The 16,150-nt window shown below is 37.2% G+C and overlaps 1 protein-coding gene across 1 annotated transcript in view; it reads right to left on the reverse strand.

The window, feature by feature from the left end:
• Positions 1-13,933, reverse strand: part of COL21A1 (collagen type XXI alpha 1 chain) — a 194,812-nt gene extending 180,879 nt beyond the window's left edge. Inside the window, exon 1 of the mRNA XM_055113684.2 lies at positions 13,522-13,933. The gene's annotated coding sequence lies outside the window, so the exon portion shown is untranslated. The remainder of the gene's footprint in view (positions 1-13,521) is intronic.
• Between the last annotated feature and the right edge of the window lie 2,217 nt (positions 13,934-16,150).

The following is a 16,150-nucleotide window of genomic DNA, read 5'->3' on the forward strand; positions in this document are numbered from 1 at the left end:
ACTTCTTATCACAAAAGTGAAGCTAAAAAACAATGAGGGGGTAATTGATACCAATCAGTCATTAATAGGAAAATATGTTTTAGTTAATATGTAGAAATATAATTATAACAATTATGATATAAATAGGATTATAACTTCCAGAGATGACTGGTAGAAAAGGAAAATAAAGCAAACAATTCCAAATAACAGAAAAAATCATTATAATAAAAAACAAGAAAGCATGGTAAAAACAGAAAACATAAGTAAACTTCAAGGAAAAAGTCCAAACATACTAGCAATCATAATAAAGTTTAATGGGTTAAATTTGCCTATTTGGGATCCAGAAAAATTTGAAATTGTGTTTTTTAAAGTCTTTGTATATGCTGTTTACAAGAAATCCACCTAAAACTCAGTGACAGAAAATGTTGAATATAAAGGGGCAGATATATAATTTACTAGGTAAATACTAATAAAAGAAAATAAATATAGTATGAAAAATAGAATTCAAAGCAAAAGTATTAAACAGGATCAAAAAGGAATATTTCATATTTATATAAGATGCACTTCCTAAGAAATAAGTTATGAAACTGTAACCATTTTCTTTTAATATTTTGTCATGAACATTTTCTATAAAGTTATTTACTTTCTATATTTTCTATTATCTCTAAAGACACATTTACTGTTAAACATCATTTTTAACACTGCTTCATAATCAATACAAAAGGCAACGTTTTCCCTAATAGTACACATTTAGGATTTTTTTTTCTAAAATACAAAAAAATTGCACTTTCATCTCCATCACCAGCAGAAATGCTCACCTGAAGAGTAATGACCTCCTCATTTCCCAAATCAATAGCTCCCTCACCCATACTCTCGCACTTCCCTCCTTTATCTTCCTCTGCTTAAAAAATCACACACTCTTAATCACTCTTCTCATGCTTTCTCATATTCATCTCTTAAAAGCTATCCTTTCTCCTGATTGGTCATTTTCTTTTGGCCTTTTTGTTTTTGGCAGACTATTGACAAATGTATTCTTAGCCAACTGATCACTGCCCCTCATCCAGAAAACACAACATCTTCCCCTGCTCCAGTGATTGCTTCCACTCAAGGACTTCAGTTCGTGCATACTGAAACATCTTATTTCCTACTTCTCCACACCTAAACCTTCCATTCCTACTAGGCAAGTTATACTGAGTCCCTTAAATAAGCCATTTCCATTCATAGTTCTAAGGCTTATCTGAAAACACACCTTAATTTGTGGCTTATAGATTAATGTTCAGGGTCTAGGTAATAAACACCATAAACTTACAGAAACTTGGTATAAGTAATCTGTATATGCAATAAAGAAATGGGAGGCAAAAGGGAACAGAAATAGCTATGAATAGCAATGCATATATATGCCTCTGGTAAACCCACAAGCCTGAAGGTTAAAAACAATTGTGAACCAGGCCTATATTCAGCTGGTACAAAGCAAGGTTGCTGTACAGATTGTGTATGCACATTTGTTTTGACTGGATCTGAACCCACTCCAATTGGCTGATGTTCTGGCTTTTCTGATTGTTTAATATTCTAAGCCTCACTCCTGTTTGTGAGCACTTACAAAACTTATAAAAGGAATGAGTCACTGAACACTCTGCAGTGCTTGCTAAGTGTCAAAAATAGATCATATAAAACTAACCTGTACTTCTTTGATAGCTGTACTAGGCTGACATCAGGGGAATACTGTTCGTGATAGTTCAAAAATGAAAATGAATTAATGTCAGTTGGATATAAGACTATTTAAATGGCCCCCTAATGAAGAATAACACCTGATGTCAGCCTGGTAGGAGGTTTCTGGTGGTATGTTTTAGAGTTCTATGCTTTTCCCTGTCTAATTGGTTATTCATAATTTGAATGAGGGAGATGATGGCTTGCAAATTAAATTTCTAGACAAAGCAAACCTTGAAAGATGACTAACTGATGGAATAGAAGACTTTGGACAAAAAAAAATCTTAACTGAATAAATAATAGACCACTGCAACAAGGCAAAATTCAAAAGAAATACAAAACTTCTGGGATCCAAAATTTGGATTGTAGAATGCTCATTAGGAATAAAGTGGCTTAACAGCAACAGGTCTGAGTTGACAAAATGGTCTTAGCTGATACCAAATTGAATTCATTCATGTGAACTGGCTGTCAAGAATTAATTTGCTCTTGAACTACATTGAGGAAAGAACACGGCTACATCCTTTCTATTAAGCGACCAATGGCCAGAGATATCAAAACTGAATGTGTTTAGGCAAGGCTGACCAGAGTGGAGATATAAACACAAACCATCTCAAAGAAGTGGTTTCAGAATATGATGTTCCACTTGGGGCATATATTAGCTGTCTTCAAATGCTGGGAACCTGGAAAAAGAAATAAGGCTTGTTTCTGTCACTCCCAGAGTACACAATTAGGTCTAAAGCCTGGAAACTCCAGGGAGAAGTTTTTCAGTTTAAGAAAAAAGTTTTCAATAGATGGGGATTTCCCTAAAATAGAAAGTTTCCCATCATTGGAGGTGTTTGGTATTGGAAAGTATGCTCAATATGTATGCTATAGGGAGGGGTTAAGGCATCAAGTATTGTTGGGATAAACAATATTCATATCACGAACAACAATTTGTAGGATACTGCCAGCCCTATGACTTGTGTTAACTAGAGTGTATCTAAACAGAAACATTTGTTCAAACTGAAGCATGCTTCAAAAGGCTGGGTCAAGCCCCATCTCCTCCATGAAGCAAATCATGACAAAAACAGATCATATCTTCCACAGTGCTTACCTCTAGCATTAGACCATATGGAACTCAATTAAACAGAGTATTAGTTTGCTTTCTAAAAATTGTATTTAAAATAGTCCATCTCACAACTGTATCATAAGCAATCTGGCTATGGCTTGCCTCGATCTACTAAGTACCTAATGGCCACTGAAATTAAACTTGTCTACTCATTGCTCCTCTTGTTTTCATACGGCATATATTCAATGTTTTTACAGCTGACAATACCTCCTTGTTGCGAAAGTGATGAAATATACAGTAATGACTATTTGGGAGTTCCTGGTGGTGCCCCTCCATCTTGATAGTTTAAAATTTCTATATTTTTCCACTTAAAACTTCTCAACTCCCTATTGAAAACAATGGTTATAAAAACTGAAATCCATTCTTACAGCTTTTGATGAGAGCAAAATGTCCCTTTTTCTCCCTGTTTTTACATGAGAACCTATCAATAGATGGCTCTGAGAAAACAGAAATCCCAGGAAAAGAAAAATTCAAAAGGAAAAAAAAGCCAAATTTTAAAATTCTCTAGAGTTTACAGTAATAGACAGTAGCCACGTAGTGCACTCTAAAGAGCCAGGGCTACATGTCTTCATTGCAACTTGAAAAGTCTGCAGCTCTATACCGTCCTGATTACCTGAGGACACTCCCTTGAGTAAAACAGGTTTGCCCTGTCTAAGCATTGGCAATACTAAAACAATGAGATTTTTAAAAAGGAAAATGTTTTCCTCAGTTAACTTTATGATAAATGCTAATCCTTAGGGATAAAATGAAAGAGTAGATAAAGTAGAAAGCATAAACACATTTAGGTTTTAAATTAAGTCATTAGTGTTCAAATCAATTTTGAAAATGTAAAAATATAATTGCTTCTCTAATCTCGCTTAGGCTCTTTAGGACAAAGGCTCAAAAATATGACAGGTTACTAAAAAGGAGATTTGGAACTCAACTTAGCAACCATATCCAAAGTGGCATAGAATAATTTAAAATGTACATTTATTAAATTAGTCAACCTTAGCATTTAATAATGTCATAAGTCTGGCCAAAAATGTCGAATGTGAAATTACACTCTCCACCTGAAAATTAAAAATATTTAGAGGCACAGTTAAGGAAACACACATACATAAATGGCTCTAACTATTGTACAGAGGCAACTGGACACTCATTTAATTAATTTAGAATGAATCAGAGGTCAAAAATATTCACATTTTTTCCAGTATTCTGAGATGTATAGTCTAAAAGTAATTGATTCTGATTCTCCCAGTGCCTCCACAGCTTTATTCTATAAAGCCTCAGTTCATTCAATTCAATTATGGTGTTTTTGTTTTATTTTTAGCTTAATAGACTACGTGGTTAGTCTAAATACCATGTAAAAATTTATGTACATTACATACACAGACTTCACCACAGTTTTGAGGAGAACATAGATCTGACCACATATTCCAATTATTAGCCTTCACATCACTGGGTATGAAACAATCAACAACCTGCTCAAAGTACTCTACTATAAGCAGCAATTGATTAGGGCTGGGAGCCTTGTGATATGACAACCAATCATGGCATCCAGAGAATCTAAGGGGAAACTGACTAACAAACTGAGTGCTCGAGGACAGGAATCATGTCATATTTAGGGCTGCATCCCTAGCACCTCATCTAATCTATGGAAAAGGCTGAATAAATATTTGTTGAATGGATACATTGATGCATATCTATACTGTTACAGCAAATCTGGACGGCAGAAGCATGAAGGCACCTGCTGAGAAGGCAGTGGATGCTGAAACTCGGGGCAGTCTTCTTAAAACAAAAACAAAAACAACAAAAAGCCTCCACAATTGCTAAATCCAGGAGCTCACCACAAACCACTTGCAGTTACAAGCAAGACCTGAGGATACCCTCAGTCTCACCCAACCACCACAGTGACTACAACTGTGCCATTACAGCAAAGACTGACAGCCTCATGGACCCCAGAATCAACACCTACAGCCACAAAGCTTTACCTCAAAAGCTTCTGTTAGAGCTGCCACTGCCCTGCCACCTTCAGCAGATACCTTTCTCCTGCATTCTCAGTTCCCTCTCCCAAGTACTAGGTGGATAATGGCTAAAATCTGGATTTGCCTCTGCTCCAGGTCCTCAGTTATATGAAGAATATTCTCACCTAAAGAAGCAACAAGCTTTCCAAAACATAGGGATTCAAATGTAAGTGTGAAAAAGCTTAGGAGAATATTACTTATGATAATAACTAATTTGAACTAATCTGAATACTTTGTATCTGCCAGCCCTTATGCCAAAGGGTTTATGTGCATTGTTTTATTTAACCCTTCTGACCATACTATGAAGTAGGTCCTCTGAATACACACTTGACACACAGCAAATTAAGCTTTAAAAGGTCAAGCACCATGCACAAAGTCACACAAGTGGTAAATGTCAGAGCCACAACCATACAACACTCATAATCTTAGCTATTACTCTATATGGCCTCAATGTATTAGAGCATGTAACTATTTTTTTGCATTCACAAGGAGTAATAATATTTTCTGCTTTTTAGAAATAATTATTTCATTTTCACCAGATATTACCATCTCTACTTAGTGTCAAAGTACATCTGGCACAACATGTACTTTATGAATTATAGGAACATGAATTAATCACATTCTAACAATCATTATCTCTCACTTGTATGGGAATTTGAAATTATAATTCCAAATGTTTCCATATACAAAGCATGTATCAAAGTATTCATTTTTGCATCATAAAAATAATACATGTATTTAAAAATACACATGAGAAAACAAAGAAAAGCATAAAAAAGTCTACCATCTCACAACCCAAACACAACTGTTAACATTTTGGGAAACATGTGATTTAGAGCTCGAAAATATAATTTGATTACTCATATAAACATGATTTCCAACAAAAAGCCATAATTCAAATTTAAAATTTTTTTTCAAGTGTTGGAAAGACCAATGAAAAAAATTTTTTATATAATTTCCACATAGAAGTCAAAGATAAATTTGTTTAGTCATCATGAAAAAGAGTTTACAATTTGTTTGGAAGAAAAAGCTGTTATTACTCACCATTCACAGTAACAACCATCTTCAGTGAACATTCAAGTATGTTGCTATGGTTTCAATGTGTCCCCTCCAAAATTTACATGATGCCAATGTGATTGTATTAAGGGGTGAGGCCTTTAGGAGGTGATTAGGCCATAAGGGCTCCTCTAATATGAATGGGATTAAAGCCTGGTACGGTTTGCCTGTGTCCCACCCAAATCTCATCTTGAATTATAGCTCCCACAATTCCAATGTGTTGTGAGAGGGACCCAGTGGGAGATCATTGAATCATGGGGATGATTTCCCCCATACTGTTCTCATGGGGTTGAATAAGTCTCAGGAATCTGATGGTATTATAAGGGGAAATCCCTTCCGCTTGGCTCTCATTTTCTCTGTCTGCCACCAGGCAAGATGTGTCATTTGCCTTCCACCATGATTATAAGGCCTCCCTAGCCACATGGAACTGTGAGTCCATTAAACTTTTTTTTTTTTTTTAAATAAACTACCCAGTCTCAGGTATGTCTTTATCAGCAGTGTGAGAACAGAATAATACAAAGCTGTTATAAAAGAGGTTTCAGGCAGCTTTCAGCTGGCTTTCCCTTAGTCTTCCACCATGTGAGGATGCAGTGTTTCTCTCCTCTAGAGGGTGCAGCCATGAGGCGCCACCCTGGAAGCAGCCTCCACCTGACAACAGAACTGCCAGTGCCTTGATCTTAGATTCCAGCCTCCAGAACTGTGAGGAAATAAATTTCTCTTCTTTATAAATTACCCAGTCTCAAGTATTTTGTTATAGCAGCATAAAATGAACTGAGATATACCTCAATAGGAATCTTAGGAATAAATAAACTCTACATTTCTCAGTAGACCAATTTCCTAAAGGATCCAATGACTTCATGCTGACTTAAACTCTATATAGAGATGCTCTGAGATGGAACCCTTTAGATGTTCCATGATGGCCTATAATGGTGCTTTTAACTAAGAAAAATATACAAATGGCAAAATGAAAGAGAACTTTGCAAGCACACCTGTCTAACTCTCCTTACTGCAGGCTTTTCTAAGCTTCCAGCATCTCAGTAAGTTGGTGGCAGGCTGGATGAGAAGCCATTTCCCGGCCCAGGGTCTTCTTGGCCTTTATTTAGTATTTGACATGTCAATATTAACATTATCTAAATAGTAGTGTAGAAATGACACATAATTTAGATTATAGGTACCTATCGCTCACACTTCACACTCACATGTTTGCTGTCGTTACAAAAATACAAAAGTTTGAATTAGGTTCCAAGTGCCTCTGCTTCCATTAAGAGCTCTGCATCTTACTTTCTCTTTTCAACCCTGCTCCCTCCCCATTCCATAGGCACCCAAGTAGGAGCTCTGCCCATTCCTATACCACTCTGGTTAAAACAATTATCATGTTGCTATGAACTGAAAGCTGCCCTCCCAAAAATCATGTGTACAAGCCTTAACTCCCAACATGGTGATATTTGAACGCAAGGCCTTTCGGAGGTAATTAGATAACAAGACTGGTGCCCTCAGGACTGGTAGGCCCTTATAAATAGACAGAGAGCTTGTTTTCTTTCTCTTCATCATGAGAAAAGAACAAAAAGATCACTCTCTGTAAGCCAGAAATAGAGCCCTTTCAAAAGCCAAATTGGCCGGCACCTTGAGCTTGGACTCTCTAGCCTCCAGAAACATGAGAAATAAATTTCTGTTGTTTAAGCCACCTGCTGTATGGAATTTTACTTTAGCAGCCTGGGCTAACTGAGACACATATCATCCCTAGTTGATATTTCTCTTTATCTCATTTCAAAACTCAGCCTAGTGTTGCTAGCTAACAAGGAATCTGAACAGGGAGAAAAAAAGTAAAAGAGCTGTAAAATGATCCAAAGGCAAACTGCCAAAGAGAACAGGTGATGATCAATAGGGAAACGGTGGAGAGCAGCCTGATTCTCAGGACCCTGGGTATTTACCTTCTCCACAATGCTTCTCTCTGGGATAATCTCTCTCCACTTGTTGCCAAGACATTACTTCAAACCACATTGAACACTTTCTAAAGATTAATAAATAGTATTATGTCAAACGACAATCAAAAATGGTTTAAGAAATCCAGTGATACATCATGCTATGCTTGTTGAGGTTTTTAAATTTAAATTAGAAGCATTTTGCCTTCTACATTGTTCAAGGTATTTACAAAATATTTTTTAATAATGAATTGAAGGGAGTTTTTCATTTTTAAAAAAGAAACAGCAGATTGGCTATTAATAGACTCTCTGAAACAGACTTTAGCAACTTTTTGTCTGAATCCCCTTTACCTAAGATAGCCAACCACTTGGTAGACACTTAATAGTTATTTGATGAATGGGTGAACACTAACAAGGAATGTTCCTCCCTGTTTTATCTTTAATATTCCATCTTCTGAGTACTGCTGGAAAACACATGCCTATACATACCCTATAAGTGGAACCAAACTCTCTCTTCCTAATAAAGTTGCAAAATACGTATACGACAAGGTCTAAAAATGTTAAAGTATATTAATTTAATATTTTAATAAGTTGTTTCCATTGAATCACCTATGAATTTAAAGGTTCTCATAAAAATATAAAAATAAGCTTTGAGTGCTTTTATTTACTCCATTACGTAATTAATGCAAAAGACTAAAATTCCAAAGAATCTTTTTAAAAGAACTTTCTAAAAAGCTCAAACTTCGCTAGAACATTTTACTTTGAATTAAAAAAATCTTTTTTCTTGGTCCTTAGTCTTTTCTTCTCGACATCAATGAGTACATAAACAAACAGTTAAGGGGTAGCATAACACTGCAATCATGGCTAAATTGACCTAGATGAAAACAAGACAAGTCCAAACAAAAACTAAGCACTGAATCAAACGCAAGCATCTGGCAGGATTCCCAGAAGGTCACTAAGCTTGGACTTCAGAAAATTGTCAATGTTTCCTGAAATTTTCAAAGATTTATCTGAGTATTTCATTGGTAAAAACCAAAATGTCCAAGAAACAACAAGGAGAAAAAATTATATTGAATTCTTTGAAGTGACAAAGGTGAAAAAATTATCTTTTTCACAACTGATAACTTCAGATTTATTTTCTTGGCATTGTAAACATATTGCTTTCAGTGCTCTTTAATTAAAGAAATATTTTAAGTAAATGTCCCTGAAATTAAACTGTGATAAGTGGAACAGGTATAACTGTAGTATTCCAGTGGTATTCTGTAAGTTGGATTGTGCGTCTCTTTGTCAACATTATCTGATTTTTTGGAATGCAAGACAGTTGAATGAAAAGTGTACTAAGTAGGATTAAAGTACTAAAAAAATATGAATTGTTATCCAGTGCCACCACTAACTCTTCATGAGCCCTTGGCTAAGAATGACATCTCCAAACCTGTTCCCTCATTTATATTACGCAAATTCTAATATCCCTAACCATTCTAAAAATTCTATGAGTACATGAGAATCCCATGAATATAGTGTGTAGATATGTTCCAGGGACTCTCTTTATAAATGACATGATTACTTTACTCTTTTCAAAATAAATTTCAAACATTCTAATACAGAACACAGTCTAAAAAACTGTTCTCAGGTGATTCAAATGTCCAGTCAAGTGGGTTAACCAGTGGGTTAAAGCAGTGATTCCCTAGGTGTGGTCTCTGGCCAGCCACAGTAGTATCAACTGGGACCTTACAAAAATGTTGTTCTAAATTTATTATTTTCTGAGAAACTTTAAGTACTTCACTTATTCTGAGACAAATTATCCCATTAAATAAAACAGAAAAATCATGGGAACACCAAATTAATAACCTAAATTACTATTTCCTTTTAGGATCTCACTTTCAGAGGTGAAAACAGAAAAGACAGCTTCAGCTTAAAGCATTCATTAAGGCCCAAAGTAAAATAATAGCAAATTCTTATTAAGCACTCACTATGAGCCAGGCACTGTTTTAAGAACTTCACATATGTTAACTCATTTACTCCTCACAACAGCCCTACTGAGGTAGGTTCTACTTCCCCAATTTTACCAATGAGGAAACAGAAGCAAAAGTGATTATGTAACTTGTCCAAGTTTAAACAACTAGAAAGTAATGAGGTCAGGATTCAGGGCTAGGCAGTCTGGCTGCAGAGTACCTTGTCTTTAACCAAGAGTCTATGCAGAAAGTTGGGGAATTTAGACTCATGGTTCATTTTCTTCCTATGAGACTGGACCACATACCAGAAATAAACATTTCAACTTTGTTTCTCACAAGAATAATAATGAAGCAAACTAAAGAATTACTATTGCATGCTGATAAATATAATCCAAAGATAATAAATACAAAATAAAAACACGTATCCATTTCCTGTGATAGGCCTTACTCACAACAGTTTCAAGATTGACCTTAATAGTAAAACCATCCACTATGGAACAAAGAGGGCCCTGAAAATGAACCTAAATGAATGCCAGGTAACTCTCATCAGAACATTTCTAAGTGAGCCAGGTTATGTAAACCAAGCACAACTTCTTTATGATTATATCTGCTCTGGACCCTATACCTATGACAGGAGAGTCATGAAGTCACTGTGGGGCATTGCAATATTGATCATTCCTAGTTGGCCATTCACTGCAAGCAGTGCTGCCCCATCTGTCACTCTGAATTGCAACATCATAGACTCTCTTAGCTTTTCAGTTAAGTTATCCAGAACACAGCATTTGATTACTGAGAATCTGAACTTGCTCCTATATGTCTCCATTTTTCCCAACAACAGGTATGCCTCTGACCTTCTTTTTCATCCCCACAGCTACTCCTCCTCTTTCCACGGTGAGTCAAATAGAAAACCCTATTTATAATAAATTGGAATTACATTTAGTTTAATAACATTAAATTCTAATTCGAATCATTTTAATAACATTAAATTATAATTTTTAAAGTATCCTAATGAAGATCTGATTTCTTGAATGGAGGACTTACTAAAGTGCTTAGATGCCGGAACTTGCTTTATGTTTAGTCTTATAGAAGTCATATATGATTGGTAATTGGCAGGTTACAACCTCTTGCATTTAAAGATGCCAGATGAGTCATAAAAGGCATTCTCAGTAATACACTATTCAACTTATCGCTAAAATAAAAGAGAATGGAAATTAATTTCAAAGTACAGAATCATTTGGCATCTTTTTTGGCATTAATACCATAAATATTTTCACTAGATCTACTTGGTCCTAAGAGGATAATAGAGATCAGTTCCAATCAAATAATGTGAAAGGAATTGATTGTATGCATGTGTGTGTGACTTGAAGCATTTTGAAATTATTGCAGCTAAGGAAGAAAAGGACTCATTACCTCACCTACTCTTTTTGCCAGTTTAGGCTTGTCCTTGCTCTGTGTCCTCATTTTGCTTTCTCTTATATTTTCTTGAACAAATCATGATGTAACTGGATAGGGTTTCCTTTATTCACTCTGTTAAGAACCTAAGAAACACCAGATAATACTTCTAAACTAGCTTTCCTGGAGACTACACCATCTCACTTTTAGATGCTCTCTCATTTGGATTTTCTTTTATAAAGAAAAGTATTCTGAAGAACCAGATTTTACGGCTATTTAAATATGAATGTTAATACATTATAAAGGCTACCAGAAGGTGAAATCCTTCACCACAGTGACTTAAAAAAACCTAGGCTATTGATTTGAAGCTAATCTAAAACTTTTTCCAGAAAGTTCCATATAAAGTATGTAATCAAATTATAAGGATAATTTGAGGATGTCCATATAGTCACCTTCTAAGAGTGCAGTTGGTATTTAAATAAAAATCTAATCATGTATCAACAGAGATCTTCTTTTAAGGTGGTTGAGGATTATGTTGTTTTATGGTGTGTATACATGAGTTTGTATTTTGAGCTAACAAATATTTAACTTACTACGCTAGGCACTTTAGAGCATTATTTAACTCTGACAACAATGTGAATTATGAGGTAAGTGTACTAGTACGCCCCACATTTCACAGATAAGGAAAATGAGGCTCGGAGAAGCTATGCAACTATCCAAGAGCACAGAGAAGCAGAAGAGCAGGTCTTGAACCCAGGTCTGCCTCAGACCAAAGTTCCTGTTCCTAACCACTATCTAAATTTCCCCCAGATTCTCTAAATACAAGCTTAGTACCTAACCCTTAACAAGTTTATATACCTCAGTCACAAATTGGCACAGAAAAAAAGCAGTTTGGAAAATAAATGTTCTCTGTACAGAAAGTCTTGGTACAGTTAGCCCTGTGTTCATTGCAGCACACATGTGCTGGGATTGGAGTCATGCCTATTCTAGATTTTCTTATCCAATGTCAGATTTCTAATCCATTTAAGCCCATTTGCAAAGTCATTCTATTTTTGAACTAATGGCTTAGAAACAGCTGGAACTATTTTAGCCAAAATTTTGAAATCTCAGATATCTATAAAAAGAAAAAAAAATGGTCCACTTCAATAATCCAGAGGCCTGCAACACTGAATTCCCTTTCACTAAAGAGAATTGGCATGAATCCCTTAAACCCTCAACTACTTTAGGAAAAGAAAAAATACTGCATATGAATGCTGTAACCTGCACTGATGACAGTGATGATCCAGGAACATTTCATCAGGGGTCAAAGATTCCTGTTATTACAGCTGGAAGACTCATGTATATTTCTTCCTTGGCTTCATTTCAACTTTTAGAAAAGGAAAAATTCCTATTCTCTCCTAAAGCAAGTGTACAAATTCTACTGCTTAAAAATTATTCGATGATGCTTAAGTCTCCCCTTTATAAGATCTTTCAAAGTCCCCAGTATGCTTTTTTTTTTTTTCAATATGGGCAAAACTCTACTAATAAATAACTAAGGTTTTTCTGAAAAGTGGTCTGTTGCCTCCTCCCTTGGTGAAGGGAAATTTGCAGGTGTCTTCTCTGATTAAGGTCCAACCCAACAGTTTTCAAACTTGAGCAAGCACTAGCGTCACCTGGAGGGCTCATTAAAACACAGGTTTCTGGGCCCCAACCTCAGGGTTTCAGGTTCAGTGGGTCTAGGGCGGAGCTAGAGCCCTAGATTTTGTTTGTATTTCTCAAAGTTACCAGGTGCTTGCTGCTGCGGGCCAGATGCCACACAGCGAATCACTGCTGTAGTTCGCTGCTTTCTATACTCGACTGCACGTTGGAATCACCTGAGAAAAGTTTTAAATATGTTAATGCTCAAAGTCCCACCCCCAGAGATTCTGAGTAATTGGTCTGGGGTGCTGCTCAAGCATCGATTTTTTTAAAGGTCCCGGAATGAGTCCATAATGCAGCTGCCGTAAAGAACCTCTGGCCCACTCAACACAGCCCCAGACCCACAGCTCTGCGCGCTCAGCGCCAGGTGTGGACGCTGGAGACCCTTCCAAGAAGCTAAAAGCTGAGGGTGGGGTTGAGCTCAGGGGAGTAAATCAACGCACGTTATCGTACTCAGAAGCCAAACACTCCAAGGCAGGAATCTGCACCCAGAGAACCTCCCAAGATTCATTAACATGAAGTAACTTTGCAAGACAAATCCTGACATCTCAGCCTCCAGCTGGGCGCGGAATTCACCGAACAGTTCACCAACTGCTTTGGCGCAGGGAGAAGACTGCACCCCCAGGAAACCCAAAATGCCAAATTGCAGCCCCTGGAGAACCAGCCCTGAGGCCCCCCGAGATGTCATTCTGGCAGCGAGAGGGGAGTAGGAGGTGTCTCCTTACCTGGCGCAGTGTCCAGGCTCGGGGTTGCCGTCGCAGCCAGCTGAGTGTTGTGCCAGGGGGACAGGTATGTTCCAGGCAGTGACAAGCCCAACCCGAGCAAGACCTGCGCTGAAACGGATTGGCTGCCCTCCGCCCGGAGTCCGTTCTCCCTGCAGCGGCCAGTGCAGAGCTCAGAGGCTCAGAAACTCGCTCTCAGCCCCCTGGAGGCGGAGCCCGGGAGATAAGGTTCGCGCTCCCCACCCGCCCCCTTTCCTTGGCCGAAGACCAGAGGGTGGATTTTGGATCTGGATCTTGAAGGGCGAACTGCTAGTGTCGCCCTGGTGGAAACACTCAGTTCAAATCCTGCTAGCATCAGAAAATGCACGATTGAGGATTGAAAACGAGGGTGAAGGAGGACCAGGGAAGCGCGAGGAGAGAGGCAAAATAAGGGACTGCCAGGAAAGCAGGAAAGGCAACTCAGTTGAAAGGGCAAGCACTAAAGGAGGCAAAGACTTGGGCAACACCAGAGCATTGCCTGCACTGATCGAAGGAGGCCTGCCTCCCTTGCCCAAGAAGAACCCCCCTCTGGGGCGCCAAGGTACGTTGCAGCGGACTGATGTTCCTTGCTTTTAACCAAAAGTAACAGCTGCTCCAAAACCTGGGGGAAGTTCACTTTCAAATAGTCAAGTAGGCAGTGACCTTTCAGGGTTTAGCAATTACAAAGGAAGCCTCGGAATAAGGTGACAGCCTTATGACAAGATAAAGATGCTGTCTGCTCTGCCCCTTTGAGTCCATTCTTCACAGAGCAGCCAGAAAGTTATTTAACATTCATATGCTTTCCCTATTACCTGCAACTCTTCTTTTCTCACCCGTGTGCACCCCTCCTACCCCAACATACACAAGACCTGTTTGCCCTTTCTTATACATACCAGTGTGTTCTCATCTCACTTGGCATTTCTTCTGCCTCCAAAACTCTGTCCCAGACCTTATCATAGTTGCCTACTTCTGTTCATCAAATTATCCACTCTTTGTGACACTTTGAGACACTTTGAGAGTGAGTCCTTCCTGTATATCCCATCCAAATGGAATGCCCAACCCCACTTTGGTTTCAACAGATCACTTATTGCTATCTGAAGTTTTTCATATCTTCATTGCTTGTGTGTTTCCTATCCAACTCAAGGTATGCTCTATGAGGGCAGGAAATTGGTCTTGTTCCCAGCTGTGTCCCCTGAGCCTAGAACAATACCTGGAATATACAAGGTGCTCAATAAATATTGGCTAAATGAATGTGTGAATTAATTTCTCCCTGTGGGAACAGGTTCACAAAGAAATGCCTTCTTCAATAACTAAATCTCACTTAATTCAGGTGTGATACAAACATCTTCAAATGATCATTTCCTGAATTTCCTTATTCATTCATGTTAGATTCTACTGTTACAAAAATATGATAGGAGAACATTGCTTTGGAATTGGTAACATCTTCTTAGATATGACACCAAAAGCACAAGCAATTCAAGAAAAAATAAGTTAGACTCCATCAAAATTTAAAATGTTGTGCTTCAAACCACACTATCTAGAAAGTAAACAGCCCACATACTAAGAAAATATTTGCATACCATCTATACAATTAGATTCTTGTGTCCAGATATACAAAAATCTTACAACTCAAGAGTAAAAAGACAGTTTTAAAATGCACAAAGTATTTAGACGTTTCTCCAAAGAAGATCTACTAATGGCCAATGAGAACATGAATGAATGCTAAACATAATTAGCCATTGGGGAAATGAAAATTAAAACCACAAGCAGATACACTTTATACCACTAGGATGGCTAAAATAAGAAAAACAATAAGTGTTAGGGAGGATATGGAGAAATTGGAACACTCATATATTCCTAGTGGGCTTGTAAAAATGATTAAGCCACTTTGGAAAACAGTTTGCCATTCTCTAAAATGTTCAATGTAGGGTTAACTTATAACCTGACAAATTCATTCTTCAGTAGATAGCCAAGAAAATCAAAAACATATTTCCACATCAACACTTCTATATGAATATTCATAGGAATGTTACTCATAAAGCCAAAGGCAGTAACAACCCAAATGTCTATCAGCGGATGAATGGATAAGAAAAGTGTTATATCCCTACAATGGAATATTATTCTGACATAAAAAGGAATGAAACACTACATGCTAAAGCATGGTTGAACCTGAGCATGTTAGCTAAAAGAAGCCAGTCACACACAAAAAAAAACACTTATTGTATGATTCTGTCAATATAAAATGTTCAGAATAAGCAAATCCATAACTACTTGAAGTACGTAGTAAATCCATACCTATAATACATGAAGTGCTGGTAGAAGGAAGAAATGGGAGTGAGTGTTAATGGGAATGGGGTTTGCTTTGGGGTGATAAAAATGCTCTGGAGTTCGTGCTGATAGTGACGATTTTGAATATACTAAAAACTACTGAATTGTTGACTTTAGAATGGTCAATTTTACAGTATGTGAATTATATATCAGTTTTAAAACACTGATTTGTACCCTTTTAGTGGGTAAATTTTATGATGCATGAATTGTAGGTCAATAAAGATGTTATTAAAAATAAGAAATAAAATGCACTGGTTTTAACTGAACTGTAAAATATTCCTCTAAA

This window comes from Pan paniscus, chromosome 5 (assembly GCF_029289425.2).
Source record: "Pan paniscus chromosome 5, NHGRI_mPanPan1-v2.0_pri, whole genome shotgun sequence".
Classification (NCBI taxonomy): Eukaryota; Metazoa; Chordata; class Mammalia; order Primates; family Hominidae; genus Pan; species Pan paniscus.